This window comes from Apium graveolens, unplaced genomic scaffold (assembly GCF_009905375.1).
Source record: "Apium graveolens cultivar Ventura unplaced genomic scaffold, ASM990537v1 ctg2912, whole genome shotgun sequence".
NCBI lineage: Eukaryota > Viridiplantae > Streptophyta > Magnoliopsida > Apiales > Apiaceae > Apium > Apium graveolens.
The window spans coordinates 57,088-73,486 of NW_027417846.1; positions in this window are offsets into that span (position 1 = coordinate 57,088).

Genomic DNA, 16,399 nt, shown 5'->3' on the forward strand with positions numbered 1-16,399 from the left:
AGCCTTAGGATTTTCTGCTTGCTCTCCCATCTCTACTAAAACTGGTTCCTCGAATTTCTCTTCTTCTTCTACCTACTTTTCTTCTTCAAAAACTTTCTTTTGAACCACCACAACTTCTTCCTCGACTTTATCCAGTGTTCTCTTACGAGTACACGAACGCGTATGCATAGACCCTCGCTAGAGTACCTGAAATAAGACAAGGAAACGAATAAGTAACAATGTCCGAGTCAATGAACTTTAACGACCACTGATGGAAAATACATAAACTAAAAATTAACACTGTAGTCCCCGGCAGTGGCACCAAAAACTTGTTAGTCGCTAAACACGTGCTAATAATATACACAAATATACGAGTTCTCAAGTAGTATAAGATATAAATCAGATTCGTTCCCACAGTGACTTGCTTGGTTAACTAATTAATTTATGCACTTTAGCAACAATGTATAGTTATTATTCAATGCTAAGACAATAACAAATTGAGGTGGATTATAACTAAGAATTAAACTAACAATTATAACTAAGAGAATAAGATTGATTGAATTAATATATATGACAAACATGGGATTCTTACTTCATTAAATACTTCATTCAATAGCCTTTTCGTTCTTAACCTTAGCATGTAATGGTGATGACAATAATCAGATAACACGAAATTGATAAACGCTAACTTTTGTTGCACGAATACCATACTACCAGACATCCATAAAAGAGATAGAAGCTGAATATACACCAATTATATTGAGACCCTATATGTCTATAGAATTTGATAACATAACGGTTTAAGCATAAGTTATCTATCTTGATTACATAGGGAAAGTAAGATGGTTAAAATTACCTACGCATCATGTATAACAAATACATGAACCTATGCTAGCATGGCAAGTTCTAAATCCTTAAATTCACTTTCGCTTCATTAAGAATTAACACACTATCTTATAAGTTCGCGAAGATCATAAGATGAATAAGTGCACCCATACTAGGTTATCATACAATCACCACACACTAAGGCATCAAAACAAATCAACTAAAGAAATCCATAAATAAATCTGCTAGAACCCCACGATAATGATTAGCCCATAATCGGACTCATCATAAACGTAGGTTCCGAAAAAAGCATGGTATAATTAACATAGTCTTTATAACGAATAATCAAACAAAGTTAACACAAGAGTATAGGTTCAACAAAACAAGAAACGAGCATCCAAGATTACAACTCAAAATAAAGATTCACTGGAATAAACTAGATCGTCTTCGCCTTTGTTGAATTGTGCTATAGGTCTCTTGCCGTCTTCTCCTTAGCTCTTATCTGTCTCTGACTTGATATCTTATGAAAAATGACCTAAAGTTGTTTATATAGCAGCCCCATGCAATGTAGAAGTCTTTCTCTCAAAATTCAAGTAGAAACAGGATTCTGCTATCTAGACATGACGCGGGCGCGCACTTGATTAGTGCAGGCGCGCTGGCTCTCTGTAGTTTGGGTGCGGCCGCGCGCTTGATCAGCGCGGGCGCGCTGGGCTTCTGCCAACACTTTGACTTCTTCTATTTCTTGCATATTTGAGCCAGTCTTCGCAAGCTTTATTCCTTGGACACCATCCTAACACCATATTAGCATCAAAACAATGCTAATTTACCTGTTTCTCAGATTAATGTCTGAAATGCAAAAACACTAGAAAACACATTAAAACACCAATAACTCGAGTACAAATACACCAATTCAAAGCTTAATAGAGCATTATAAAGTGTCATCTCGCGGCCGCGCTGGGCTTCTGCCAACACTTTGACTTCTTCTATTTCTTGCATATTTGAGCCAGTCTTCGCGAGCTTTATTCCTTGGACACCATCCTAACACCATATTAGCATCAAAATAATGCTAATTCACCTGGTTCTAAGATTAATGCCTAAAATGAAAAAACACTAGAAAACACATTAAAACACCAATAACTCGAGTACAAATACACCAATTCAAAGCTTAATAGAGCATTATAAAGTGTCATAAATGCCACTCAACAACCACGAATCTGGTCTAACCACGAATCTGGTTCAAATTTAGAAAAGCATCCAATTCTATAATAAAAACATAATAAACAATGTAATTTAATAAATAAAATCATAAACAATAATTACAAGATATTTGTCTCAAAGCATAGGGATTGGCACCATAAAGGTATAACAAGGTACTGAAGAAGGTATGAATGTTTGTACGTTAAATAAACCCATTTCGATAATCATGGTATGATATAATTGTGTTGGTAGAGTAGTATCAAATATATATGGTTCGTATCTGGGAATCCAACAAGTAATGGTTTATAAAGAATAAGGCTTACGGCTCAAATATCAATTGAGGTAATTAGGGTTCAAGGGTAAGTAATTCAAAGAACTTGCAATATAAAACATGACAATTCTGAATACATATCAAAAGAGAGTTCAGAGATACTTGCCTTATCTTGATTGACCTTCACTTTACTTGCACACGTCTATCAATTCTTACTCACTGACCATTTGATTTCCCTTTCTATGCCTCGATTCCTCTGCTAGACATTACAAGTATCTATCAATACTCATTCTCATCTTATTCTAATCGTCACGTAGACGCTATAAGCTTCTATCTACCCTTTGTTTAACCCAAATCCGACGTACGGATTGAAAGTTATAACGAAAACCGTCAAACAATGTACAAACATGCATATTACACATCAATCAAATAGCACATAACACATCGCACGTAAGATATTCTACGAAAATATTTTTCCAAAGAAATTTCGGGTTTAAAATGATTTTTCGGGTATTTAATACGAATTATTGAACATTTTTCGGAATTAAAACGGGTCAAAAAATCATTTTATAGATAATTAACAAGGTTCAGATAACTGAATCTGACTTTAAAATCATTTATTAATAATTATCAAGTCTTGAACATAATTTAAAATAATATTTTGAAGCTCGAAACTATTTTTTCAGAATTTTTAAATCAAAAGAAATAATTAAATCTAATTAAATAATTAATTAAAATTATTTAATAACTTTATTAAACTAATTAATCAATTAATATTTATATTAATTTACCAATTAAATAATTTATTATTAACTAAAATTAATTAATTAAATAATTCAAATTTATTTTTGAATTAAAAATAATTTTCCGAATTAAAATAAATATTTTTGAAATTTTTAAATATCAATTTTTTTTCTGAAATTAAAATAAATAGGAAATATATTTTTTGAAAATTTTGGAAACAAGAATCCTCTTTTTGCAAAGTTTGCAAACTACAGGGATCTGTTTATAATGGTTTGACAAATACGGGGGCAAATTGGTAATTTACCACCCTCCCCAGTAGTCTCGCCGGCGGTCGCCGCGGTCGCCATTAACAACGACCTCGAGCTTTTCCGACCAACTGTAAAACTGCACATAATCGCACCAAATTAACATGACCTGTTCTTCTCGATACCAGAAACACATCTGCACGATTTTTTTCGACAAACAACATATATTTTGATTGGAAAATCCGATCAAAATTCCGCCGCCAGCAAGTTTCAAAACTCCGGCGAACTCGAACCCGTTATCCTTCGGTCTCCAAACTAGTACCAATCGATTCCTCTTTAAACGATCTATTTACTGGTATAAATCAATTCAACTAATAACCCTTGAATCAAAAACGCCCAAATTCAATTAAGAACATTCAAACTAATTATAAACCCTAATTTTAATTATCAAGAATCAAACATAATTTTGAACATGTTATTGAACTCCAAATCACTATTATGATATACCAAAGTGTTCAGAATTCAATCCTCTATAACATGCAAACATCAAATCATACAAACAACATTAAACTCAAAAATTCCTCATTTAATTGAAATTAATTCAAATTTAAATAAAATCCCATAAATTACCCTGTGATTTCTGCAGTAGTATGGGTTCTGGAAATGGATTTTACTCGACAAGACCTTCGTTTCGGTTACTCATACGCTCCAATTCGAGTTCGTTAACGACTTCGTTTGATGGTTTGATGATGAAGAACACCTTTAATAATTACGTTTTCTCTGGATAATTATCTGTTTTTCCTATTTAGTTATGTTATTCTATATAAAATAAAATATGGTAAGGGCTATTTATATTTACGAAATATTGGTATCTCGTTGGATCATATCGGATGTAAAAATAGAATATTGAATAGCTAAGTATTAACAAAACTGATCCAATCCGGTACCGGTTTTAGGATAATTATCAAAACCAGGATTTTTGTAGATATAGTCTTGGTCTCAGCGCTTTGGTTACATGAACTACGAGAAGATATTATAATAGTTTAATCAAAATATCCCGTTTCTCGAAAATACGGGTTTTATCGGTTTACTGAAACAAAAATAGTATCGTAAAATTTGTACTAGGAACCGTACAGGTAAAATCGTACTCCAGATCGAAAAAGTCAAAACATGGAAAATGCTCGGAATAATCAAATTAGGTTAGAAAGGAATTTTCCTAAGACTTCCGAGTAAAAACATAAAAACGATTGAAGTTGGATAATTCCCAATTATGCAAAATAACTTATAATTAATCTGAAAAATAATTTATTAAATCTATAAATCCTTTATAAAATCATATAATAACATATAAATTAATAAAAAAAATATCAAAATTATCTATACTTTATTTTAGACATATAGAAATTAAAATTCTCAAATTTTACCACATATAAACACCCAAACACAAACACCAATTAACAGAAAATTCACCAAAATTCATATAATAATCACATAATATTATTTATTGACAAAAATAATTACACGCCATATCATGGATATTACAATCAGAGCGAAATTTGAAAGTAAACAGATAAAGATCTTGGAAGAATGAGTGCACAAAAGATAAGAAGTATCAAAATACTAGCCTTTGATAAAATCAACTATACATTTTGGAAGAAAAAGATGATGATGTTCATAAGGATGGCCAACCCTATGTACATCCAGATTCTCAAGAATGGCCCTTCTATTCCCATGGAAAGGGTTGATGAATTTGTTGATGGAGACATGGTCATTCCAGCTCATTATGCCTTGTTAGATATAATTAATGATATCTTGACAGAAACTATCTGAAGTTTTTATCAGGACTTATATCAGTATTTGCTGAAGAGTGACGTCATCAGTAGTTATATCAGTACTTGATGATCAACAGATGATGTCATCAGGATTTTTCATATCAGTAGATATTCAAGGAGGAAAAGGAAAGTAGGAATTCAAGGCGATGAAGGACTTTATCTCAGAAGCAATCATATATGGATAGGTTTCTTATTATAATTGAATAGGATTCCATATTTGATTGTGTAGCTGTGCTCTATATAAAGTACATATTTGGTTCATGCTATAAGAATTGTGAACATTATTATATCATTCGCATAACATAACAGCTCTCAATGATATTTGTTCATCATTTTGAGAGAGTATGTTTGTAATCAGTTTTTACTAGTTAATATAAAAACTCTTGATTCTGTTGAAGCTTTGTCGAATTATTTGGATAAATTATATTCACTCCCTCTATAGTTGATTACAGACCTAACATGCCCCTACAGACCCCTCAAAATACACAAAGCCTGAAAAGGAAAAGGTTTATATGGAAAGTGGCTTGTAACTAATACTGATAGAGTCACTTGAAAATTTTATGTACACCAATATTGTCAACTGTGACACAGCTAAACAGAGTTGGGAAAAGATAGAAATTCTTTGTGAGGGTACAGAGGAAGTAAGATCTAATCAAAGGAGAATACTGGTGTCTCAGTATGAAAGTTTCATGGCTAAACCTAAAGAAGAAACTATTGAAGTTTTTGGAAGATTCAGTAAACTGATTAATGACTTGCAACTTCATGATAAATATTATGAAGCTGAGGAAGTTAACCTAAATTTTTTGCTAGCCCCTCCTAACCACCTTGAACATAAAATATCAGCTCTTAGAGAAGGAAGAGACTTGAGAAGAATGACACTGGAAGCCTTATATGGGATCTTGAAAATATATGAGCTTGAGATGTTATAAAGAAAGTCATTGAAGGCAAACCAAGGACATGTGTTGATGGATCCAATGCCTTAATGGTCAATGACAGTGAAGCAAGTGAAGATGAACAAGATGCTCAAAATCCAGTCATTCATGTTGTTGAGAAAACCAACAAGGGACCTCAGAAACAAGTTATTTTGGAGCTAGAGGAATATGAATACTACACCCTTGATGAGATAGATGAGATGAATCAATCAATGGCTTACCTGGCTAGAAAATTCTCTGACATCAGGGTTAAAAAGCCATGCTTTTTCAAGAACAAGGGACAATTCTCAAATAGCAACAACTAGAAATAAAAAACTCAGTTTAACTCGGCTAACAAAGGTGGCTACAAAAATGGATCTATTGACAAATCAAAAATAAGATGCTTTAAATGTAATGAGTTGGGCCAGTTAGCAACTAAGTGCAGGAAACCAATGAAAGTGAAGAAAGATAAAACCTATCTGGAATTGGAAGTAAAGCATGAAGCTCTCTTAAAGAAATAACATGGAAATGCTTACATAGCTAAAGGTAAGAGTTGGGATGCCACTGATGAGAATGAAGAATTTGAAAATTATGCACTTATGGCTCTTGAGAAAGGAGAATCATCCTCATTAAAATTAAAGGTACTAACTCTAACTACCATTGATTTAAATATAAGCCAATATAAAGAAACTGTTGACAAGATGAGTGTAGAGATGTTTCATATCCACACAAGCATGGTGGCATCTACTGAGGAAATTAGTAGACTGTCAAAGACAAATGAGAAGCTTGAGATTGAAATGCAAGAATTGGAGCTGCAGCTTGCAGAGCTTGAAACAGTCAAGTAAGATAATGAATATATGCAAAACAAGCTCAAGTGTGCTAGTGAAATTGAAGCTGTGTTTTGGGAAAAATTAAAGAAAAATGAGGTGAAATTGAAGTGTTTCAGGAATGCATCTAAGTTGGTTGGACAATATCATAAGAAAAACAAACCATGTGCTAATATAGCTATTGGTTTGGACTATAATGCCTTGAACAACAATAAGAAAAATGAAAGTGACAAAGGTAAAGCAATTGCAGATCAGGTTGTCCTAGTTATGATGAGAAAAGTTGATGCACCTTTGTTCAAGGCATATGGAGTAAATTTGAGTGAGTTTGAGTTGGTCATCAAGCAAGAACTTGCAGATATCGATAAATAAAAAAAATGAAGAAACCACTCAAGGATATTGTTAGAGGGCTCTCAAAGTGACCAAAGATGGTGTCACTATTGCAAATAGTATCGAGTTCAAGGATAGAGTAAAGAATGTTTGTGCTAGCCTTGTAAAGAAGGTTGCATAGCTGGGATGGTATGATTTTATATAAGTTGACTAGGTTATTTGAAAGCAAATAATGCTCCTTGAGAGAGAATTTTATTTGATTGAAATCCTGACTATTATTAGGTCTTGAGTAAGTATAACTAATGGTACAATGCTCCTTTTTACATGTCTACAGGTACCACCTGTGCAACAATCCTCACTGGTGCAATATACTCAGAGGGGTGAAAATCTCTGGCAGCAGGAATGAACACAATGGATCTCAGACGTGGAATCAATATGGCTGTTGATGCTGTTGTCACAAACTTGAAGAGCCGAACACGGATGATTAGCACATTTGAGGAAATAGCCCCGCTTTTGTTTTCTTAGCTCCAAGGATTATTGTATTTAATATTTGTTTGTTAACTTGTCATATTAATATACACGTTAAGACTAAGAGAGCAATTATACATTGACTGAAATATTCATAGTTTGTCGTGTTTTTAAAAGGTTGGCACAATATCAGCAAACAGAGATAGAGAAATTGGGGAAGTTATTACCAAGGCCATGGAAAAAGTCGGTTTGCAAGAGGAACTTTGTGATATTTGGTTACTCAATTATGCCGGACATTGTTAAATAATACCTGAAAAGTAGTTGAATAAACTCAGATATTTAATGTTCTGGTATCTAAGGTTGTGATAAGTTGAACTTTCAGAAAGTTTAGGTTGGGATGCCTATAAATTATCAGAAGTGAAATGATAACGCGAGAATGTCTTGTTTAGGCACCTGTGCATACAATTGTTTCCAATGTTGGACTTGAGGGAGCTGTTGTGGTGGGTAAACTTCTGGAGCAGGATGATCCCGATCTTGGATATATATATGCTGCTGCTAAAGGTTTCTTTCCACCCTCCGGTTTTGTAAGAACTGCATATATGTGTTGCTGAATCATTTTTAGCGTTGCCATTTGTTTTTGCTTTGTGTTGCTCTTTTGTACTAGGTGCATATGTGGACATGGTTAAAGCTGGAATCATAGACCAATTGAAGATCATTAGGACTACTTTGGTAGATGCTGCAAGGTGAATTAGTTTTTTCTTTTTAAAATATATATATAACTAAATGGTAAATAGTTTAAATTATCAAGAAGTTGTTTCTTTTTTAACTTGATAATTTATATGTGTTCTGTGACTATGTAGTGTCTCCTCTTTGTTGACTACAACTTCCAAATGATGACAAGTAAATGTGAGCACCAGGAGGTGGCATGGGTGGCATGGGTGGCATGGGTTTCTAATTACCATTAGCTGACATATCTTAGCCCGTCTCAGTGACGATACTTGACCATATATATGAGATGTAGAGGAGAAAACTAATTTAGGTGAAGTTTATTATAATCACTCGCGGAACCTCATTCATTTTCAATTTTCATTTAATATTAGTATATAAATGCTTCTTGGAAAGTCTAGTACCGGAACATTCTGAGAGCCGAACCTTTTGGAATGCCTAAAACAACTGCCTTTTCCTGCTTGGTCAGAATTAGCAGTTCGCCATTTGTATATTTGCCCATGTACAAGTTTTACCTTCGAATCTAGATTCATTTTGCCAATTGTGAGGCAGAATATTTCTCTATCTACCAAGAATTTTCTCCTCTAATTATGTTTGAATTGCATATTTGATTTCTTTATCAACTTGGTAGTATTTGTTTCACATATGACATTTTAAGTTATAATAAGAAGAAAAATGGAATATGAAGCTATTTCTAGTGGGTACATAATATTGGACTCATGTATAGCTTTGTAGTATGTTCCATGCTACTTTAATAAGTTGCATGCTAGTGCTACTGCACAACTCCTTCTCTGGTTATATTCACACACCCAAATAGATGGGATTGTTTATTGTGGTTTACACCAGTAAACATAGCAAAAGGCATCGAAAAATAATTCATCTATATGTAATAACACATATAATTACAACACAAAACTCTATATATGATTTTATGGCTCTACCATCAGCCCAAAAGACGCTACAACAAACTTGATCCTCGGTAATCTCAATAGCATAATAAAAATCCTGGATCTTTAGCCTGTTCCATAAATTTTTGAATAACAACCGTGCATTCTTTTCCAATAGTATTCTTTCTTTTAGTTCTTAAATAATTAACGCACTATTATGAAGTTACAATACCTGCACTGCCACCTGAGTTTACATTGATAAGTCTGGATATTGTAGTAGGTTCAATGCCAACACTATGATATTGATCCATTAGATTTTTACAAGTTGAATTCTTATGGGATTTATCATGTGATTTATCATGTGATCTTAGTTTGATATTCTTATTTGGAGATATAATCATCTCATAATTGTGATTATCATTAAAAATTTTACCTTCCATACACCCTTGGCACCTACATGAACAACTAACTTAGCTTTACACTTATCTTTCATTTCTCGGTTGTTTAATATATTTTCCTTCTTTTCTCTTATTTTTCCTTTTTTTGTCCGCCTATCTCTTATCATTCAGATATTCAAAACCCTTTTTCTTAAACAAAACTTAATCCTAATTATCTTGCCACTCACTTTCGACCTATAAATTGAAAAACCCTTTAATAATGAAAAATGATTATAAAATCTATAAGCATCTTCAAGATTAGATATTCAATAACTTCGTGCGGCGTCATTGTGCTATCAATATCGTCATCGAGTTGTTCCAAATAGGTGTTATCATGGTGAAACTATAAGAAAGTAAGGGTATTTTCGACCAACTAAAAACGACTGCGGCTAAATTATACCGTATTTGATCGAATTTAAGAGGCACGGGTAAATGCAACCATTTACGGTCGAATTAAGGAGAAATCGTTTTTAATCGGTCGAATTTAGCAGCTAAATTCCACCGATTTTTTATTCGGTCGAATTTAGTACTCTGCCAAAAAAGGGGGGAAACTTTCGCTAATAACTTGAATTTTGGAAAATAAATTCCACGATTTTTGGTCGAATTTAGTAAATGATTTGGGCGTGAAATATCCCGCCTTTTTTTTAAAATGATTGAAAATAATAAATTTGCCGCTAAAGAAAATGCACCAATTTTTTTTTACTAAATTCGACCAAAAATGATAGAATTTAGCTAAAAGCCACTGAAATCAGTTGAAAATTTCTAATTTTTTATTTTTTTATTTTTTTATTTTTTAAATGGTTAGTACATATCATTTAAAAAAAATTAAATTGAAAGACACTTTCATTGTTTAAAAAAATATATTTAAATATATATATATATATATATATATTATAAGTATGGTGAATTTTTATTTGTGTTATATTTGTTTTTTTTTTTAAAAAAATACTAATTATTTAGAACAAATACAAAAAAGTAGTTATATCAAGAAGACATATGCTTAAATATGAATTTACAGAACATGCTATCAAGGTGATAAAAAAATCTTCTAATTAAATAATTATGAAGAACAAGGTTTCATAATTAAACTGAAGTTTAGGGTATGAATTAGGGTTATATTATTTATTTTTTTAAAAAAAATGTTTTAAGTAAATCAACCATACAAATGAGAAGATTGTAAAAAATGAAGTGTTTACATAAAAAATAATTTACTTATATATTAAATATTAGTAAGAAATACGGGACAAAGGATTGGTTGTTAAAATAGAAAATTTAAAGCATTTAATTTTTTCTAAAATTTTTGTCATACCACAAAAATATATGGATCTTAACAAACGTACCGTTGAATTATTCATAAATATTTAAAAAAATCTTAACATCAATATGGGAGTAAACACTAGTTCGAACTATTATTCCAACTATTTGTTGATTGTTAAAATAACAAACAAAATAAATTTATTTTTTCTGAAATTTTTGTCATATCACCAGGATATTTAGATCTTGACATCTGTACCATTGGATCATTCATAAATATTTAAAAAATAAAAATATGAATATTGGACTAAACACTAGTAAGAAGTATTAGTCAAGATACTGTTTAACTGTTAAAATAGCAAACCAAATTATTTTTTCTAAAAATTTTGTCATATCACCAAAATATATAGATCATGACATCCATACAGTTGGATCATTCATAAATAATTTTTTTAAAAAAATGAAATATCAATATAGGATTCACCACTAGTAAGAAATACTGGTCAAACTATGGTTGACTGTTAAAATAGCAAACTAAATGAATTTATATTTTTCTATAAATTTTGCAATATCATTAAAATAAATAGATCTTAACATTCGTACATTTGGATTATTCATATATATTTTTAAAACAATTCCAACATCAATACGAGACTAAACACTAGTTAGAAGTACTATTCAAACTATGGGTTGATTGTTTAAATAACAAGAAAAATCAATTTATTTTTTTCTTAAACTTTTTTATAATCACCAAAATATATATATCTTGATATCCGAATGGTTGGATCATTCATAAATATTTTTTTAAAATAGAAGAAATACAAGTGTGAGTACTTGTTAACTTTTAAAATATCAAACTAAATAAATTTATATTTTTCTAAAATTTTTGTGATATCATTAAAATATATAGATCTTAATATTCGTACGATTGGATTATTCACATATATATTTTTTGAAAAATTGAAACATCAATACAGGACTAAACACTAGTTAGAAGTACTATTCATACTATTGGTTGATTGTTAAAATAACAAGCAAAATCAATTTAATTTCTTTTCTACAACTTTTGTCAAATCACCCAAATATATATATCTTAACATCCGTACAGTTGGATCATTGATTAATATTTTTTTTAAAATTGAAACATTAATATAGGATTAAACACTAGTAACAAATACTGGTGGGACTACTTGTTAAATGTTAAAATAGCAAACTAAAGAAATTTATATTTTTCTAAAAATTTTGTGATATCATTGAAATATATGGATCTTAACATACGTATAGTTGGATTATTCATATATATTTTTAAAAAAATCGAAACATCAATATCGGACTAAACACTAGTAACAAATTCTGATCAAACTATTGGTTGACTGTTATAATAGAAAACCAAATAAATTTCTTTTTTTAATATTTTGTCATATCACAAAAATATATATTTAAATGAAGAGTGTATGTGAGTTATTAACCTATTTAAATATTAAAATCTTAAATATCTTAACAAATATATGTGTCATATGCATTAAATACTACCACAAACTGTAGTTGTTCAATTTAGCTACTAAATTCTATCAAAATTGGTCAAATTTAGCTGCTAAAATCAACCAAAATTAGTCAAATTTGACTGTTAAATTCGACCAAAAATGGTAGAATTTACCCGTCTTTTATTTTTGACTAAATCTGGTTGAAAATTGTATATATGACCATTATTAGTCGAATTTAGCACATTTCAGAATTTCCATTTGTCACGCTTATATTAACTGAGAAGATAACACATGGATTGCCAATTTGAATTAATCTTGATCATTCAATATTGAAGGGAATAACACACATGATTAGTTCATCCGCTATCTACAAACGAAAAAAGTGAAAATAAATTTATTTTACCCTAGCTAAGTTGATGCGAGCAGTATCATCACTAGTCACGCGAGCATGATTATCATTCACAGAGGCGAGAATTTTTTAATATTGCTCCTTTGTGAGGTTAGAAAATGGATTCCGAAATGAACCAGTTGGAACAATCGCATCACCAATGATATTGACATTAGAGTCAATAGCGTTCTTAACTGTGTTTCGATTGGACTATGGGCCTGATGGGTTACCATGGGTCATAAAACAAGTTTCCCGAGTATGACCATTTGTATTGAAATGATTATAATCAGGTTCAGGATGCTTGTTATTTGATGGCGGTCCACGAAAATAGTAAATATTAGCCTTAAAATCAACAGAAGGAACGACCGAGTTATCAATATATTGTCAATTGTTGGAAGAGGCTCCATGAGTTAGATATTAGAGTAGATAATGGACAATTTATCATGAAGACCCTGGAGAAACACTATTGCCCTGTCTCGATGATTACGATTAGACTAAATCTTGCTCACAGTGAAAATACATGGAGCGTATGGTTCAAGAGATTATAATTCTGCCCAAAGAGTTTTGATTTTTGGTATGATAAACAAATATATAATTCTAAACCAATAGTGAGGAAATGAAGGATCACAAATGTGCACTGGGCTGCTCCCACTATATCACACAAGAATGAAAAATGGCAAGATAATGGAAAGAGGGAAATATAATTTTATCAATGAGTAAATCGTATTAAAGGGCACAACTGAAAATAAAACGAAAAGCAAACTGAAAAATCAAAAAGAAGATCGATGTTTTTAATACATTAGTCCCACATCCAGTAAGTTGGTTACATTTGGGTTAGTAGGTTTCACCTTATTTTGAATTCGGAATTGACACTTAACTTGATTTTTGAAAAAACAATTGGCATTTGACCATGATGCCACAAAATTTATAATATATCAAAACAACAAGATTTTGTGGGTTGCATGCACAAAAAACATAGTTTACGCCCTAACTTGAGTTCTAAACATCAGAATTGGGCGATCTTATAGCCCATGCGAACCTAAAAGAATTATCTAAGGTTTAGAAGTGGTCCAACATCAAGAATATAACTAGAGAAGCCCAGAATTAGGCCTGGAAGATAGCCTCAGATTTCACATCAAAATCCAGTTTATCATGGGAATATACATTAAAACTCTGAATTACAGTAGGTTTTTACATATTGCATAGAGAACCATAATATTCTACATAATGGAATAAATATAGCTACATTCTTGAGAGAAGGGAGAGAACCAGCTTGAGAGGGAGATTGAAAGGAGTGAAGGAGTTCATCCAGATTTTAAAGGAAAGTTATATTCTTTGCACATAAATTCTTAAACTCATGGTTTATGTTCTTAATATATATTTTATTTCTCTTATCATGAGTAGTTAATTCCTTTATTCAAGAGTTGTATAGTATTCAGTGGCTTAATAAATTTATTTAATTGTGTTGTGATTTTTTTAATATTGTTAATCTGTCATTTAGGGCTTTATACAATTAGAGGAGTAGCTAACTAATAATTGAATCTTTAGGATTTATAACGAATTAAGAGAGGTTGTAATTCTTATAAATGATATGATAAACATAATTTCAGTATTAGATCAGGAGATTGATATGTAAATTATGAGACTAAAAACCTTTAGTTCTTAATAGTCTATAATTGTACTTTGTATGACCATGGGAGTAGCGTTCAAAGGATGGAAATGAATGTTGTTGAATAATGGAGGTTCCACTATATTGATGGTTGGATGCATGAGTTTGTACATTTTTTAGCATGATCATGCAACTGTAGGGAACATTAATCTTTACCATCGAATGTTTTTCCAACATTTGACATGGTCATGCAATCAAGCTAGCATGCTCATACGAGGAACGTGCCATGCTATCAAATCTCTCAACTACAAATTGGTGGTTTGGCAAGACCGCGTAGAGTGTCCATCATGATGACACAACAAGCTTTGGAGATTACATACTATTTTTCACCATACTGTATGGTCACGTAGATTTTCAGCATGATCATGCTTCTTCACTATATCTTCATGTTGTTTAGCGCCTTTGTTGTTCTGAGAAATTGGCGTCGCTGCCAGGGAATGCAACTATATTGATTTTGAGTCAATTGTTTCTTGTAGTTCGGATTTTATCATTGTATATAGTTTTTTCCTTCATTTTATTTTTTGTTGGTGTGTCTACAGGTTTGTTTGAGGTAGACAATGGAAAGCTTATGAGGTAAGACATGGATAACAGTTTTAGCTGGAGTAACGCTCAAGATTTCATTAGCGTTCAAGAATGATATCAAGATTTTAATTCTTTTCAAAATTTTAGTGCATACCACGTGAACTCGTCCGATTATTACAACTCATATTCTTTTGAAAATCAGTACCAAGATGATTCATACATATGAAATGATGTTGATGAGAGTTTGAATATTTCTCAATCTTTAATTTCTTTGGAACTTTTTAACACTTTGATGACCCATCTTTTGAGATATCTAGTAAAAATGATATTCCATGTGAACCTGAAACAGTAGGTTGGTAGGAGGAAAATGCTAAAAAAATAGTTTTATAATGAAAGTTCAACTTTTAATGCATGATGGTTGTCTTCAAGTTCCCCATTGTCTCAATTTGCCAATGTTCCAAGATTTTTTATTTAGCAATTGATGAAAATTTTGTGTCTAATGAAACTACTTGTTTAGTTCATTATAATCCCCTATGTGATAATGATAAATTGGATGTAACTGTAATTCTATTAAATTTAGCAAACATTGTTGAGCTTAATAAATTGATAGACGAGGTAAAAAGCGATAAGTGTCCAATTAAAAGTGAGGATAAATTTAAGATTGATGAAATTTAAAGTCTTGTTTTGAAATATAAGGATCCAATTTGGGAAGAGTTTATGATTCGTACTTATGATGATTATTTTGATAATTTTTCTAACTATTATGATTCTTCAAGGTCTCTTATGTAAGTGATGATCATAAAAAATTTCTTAATTATTTATGGATCAAAGGTATGTTTGAACATTATAATTATATAATTGATTCGTAGGTATGTGCATTTATTTTCCTTTTCACCTCAATATTGTATATAATTGTTAGTACAAGAAAAATGGCTAAATTTGACTAAATATTTTCGGTCATATTTAGTTAAATTTGACCGAATTGTTTCGGCCTTTTTTAGGCTGGTCAAATTTAACATAAATTTGACCGATCAAATTAGACCAAATTTTTAAAAATTTTGAAATTTGAATTTTTTAAATTGGCTCCTAAAATTTAAATTATTTTGAATTTTGGCGCATAAATTTTTAAAATTTGGATAATTTTGAATTTCCCGCCTAACGTAAAGGAAATTTGACCGAATTTTGTCAAATATAAATTTGACTAAAAGCAGTAAAATTTATCAAAATTAACTATAACACATATTTGTCAAATGCACTAACTTTTCGGTACATTTTACTAAGTTTCTGCCAAAAATCTACTACAAAATATAATATTTATTATTATGATTTTGTGTCACTGATCAATAAACAATTTACATATCATATTTCATATTTATTATTATTATTTTCATTACAAATTTACTCAT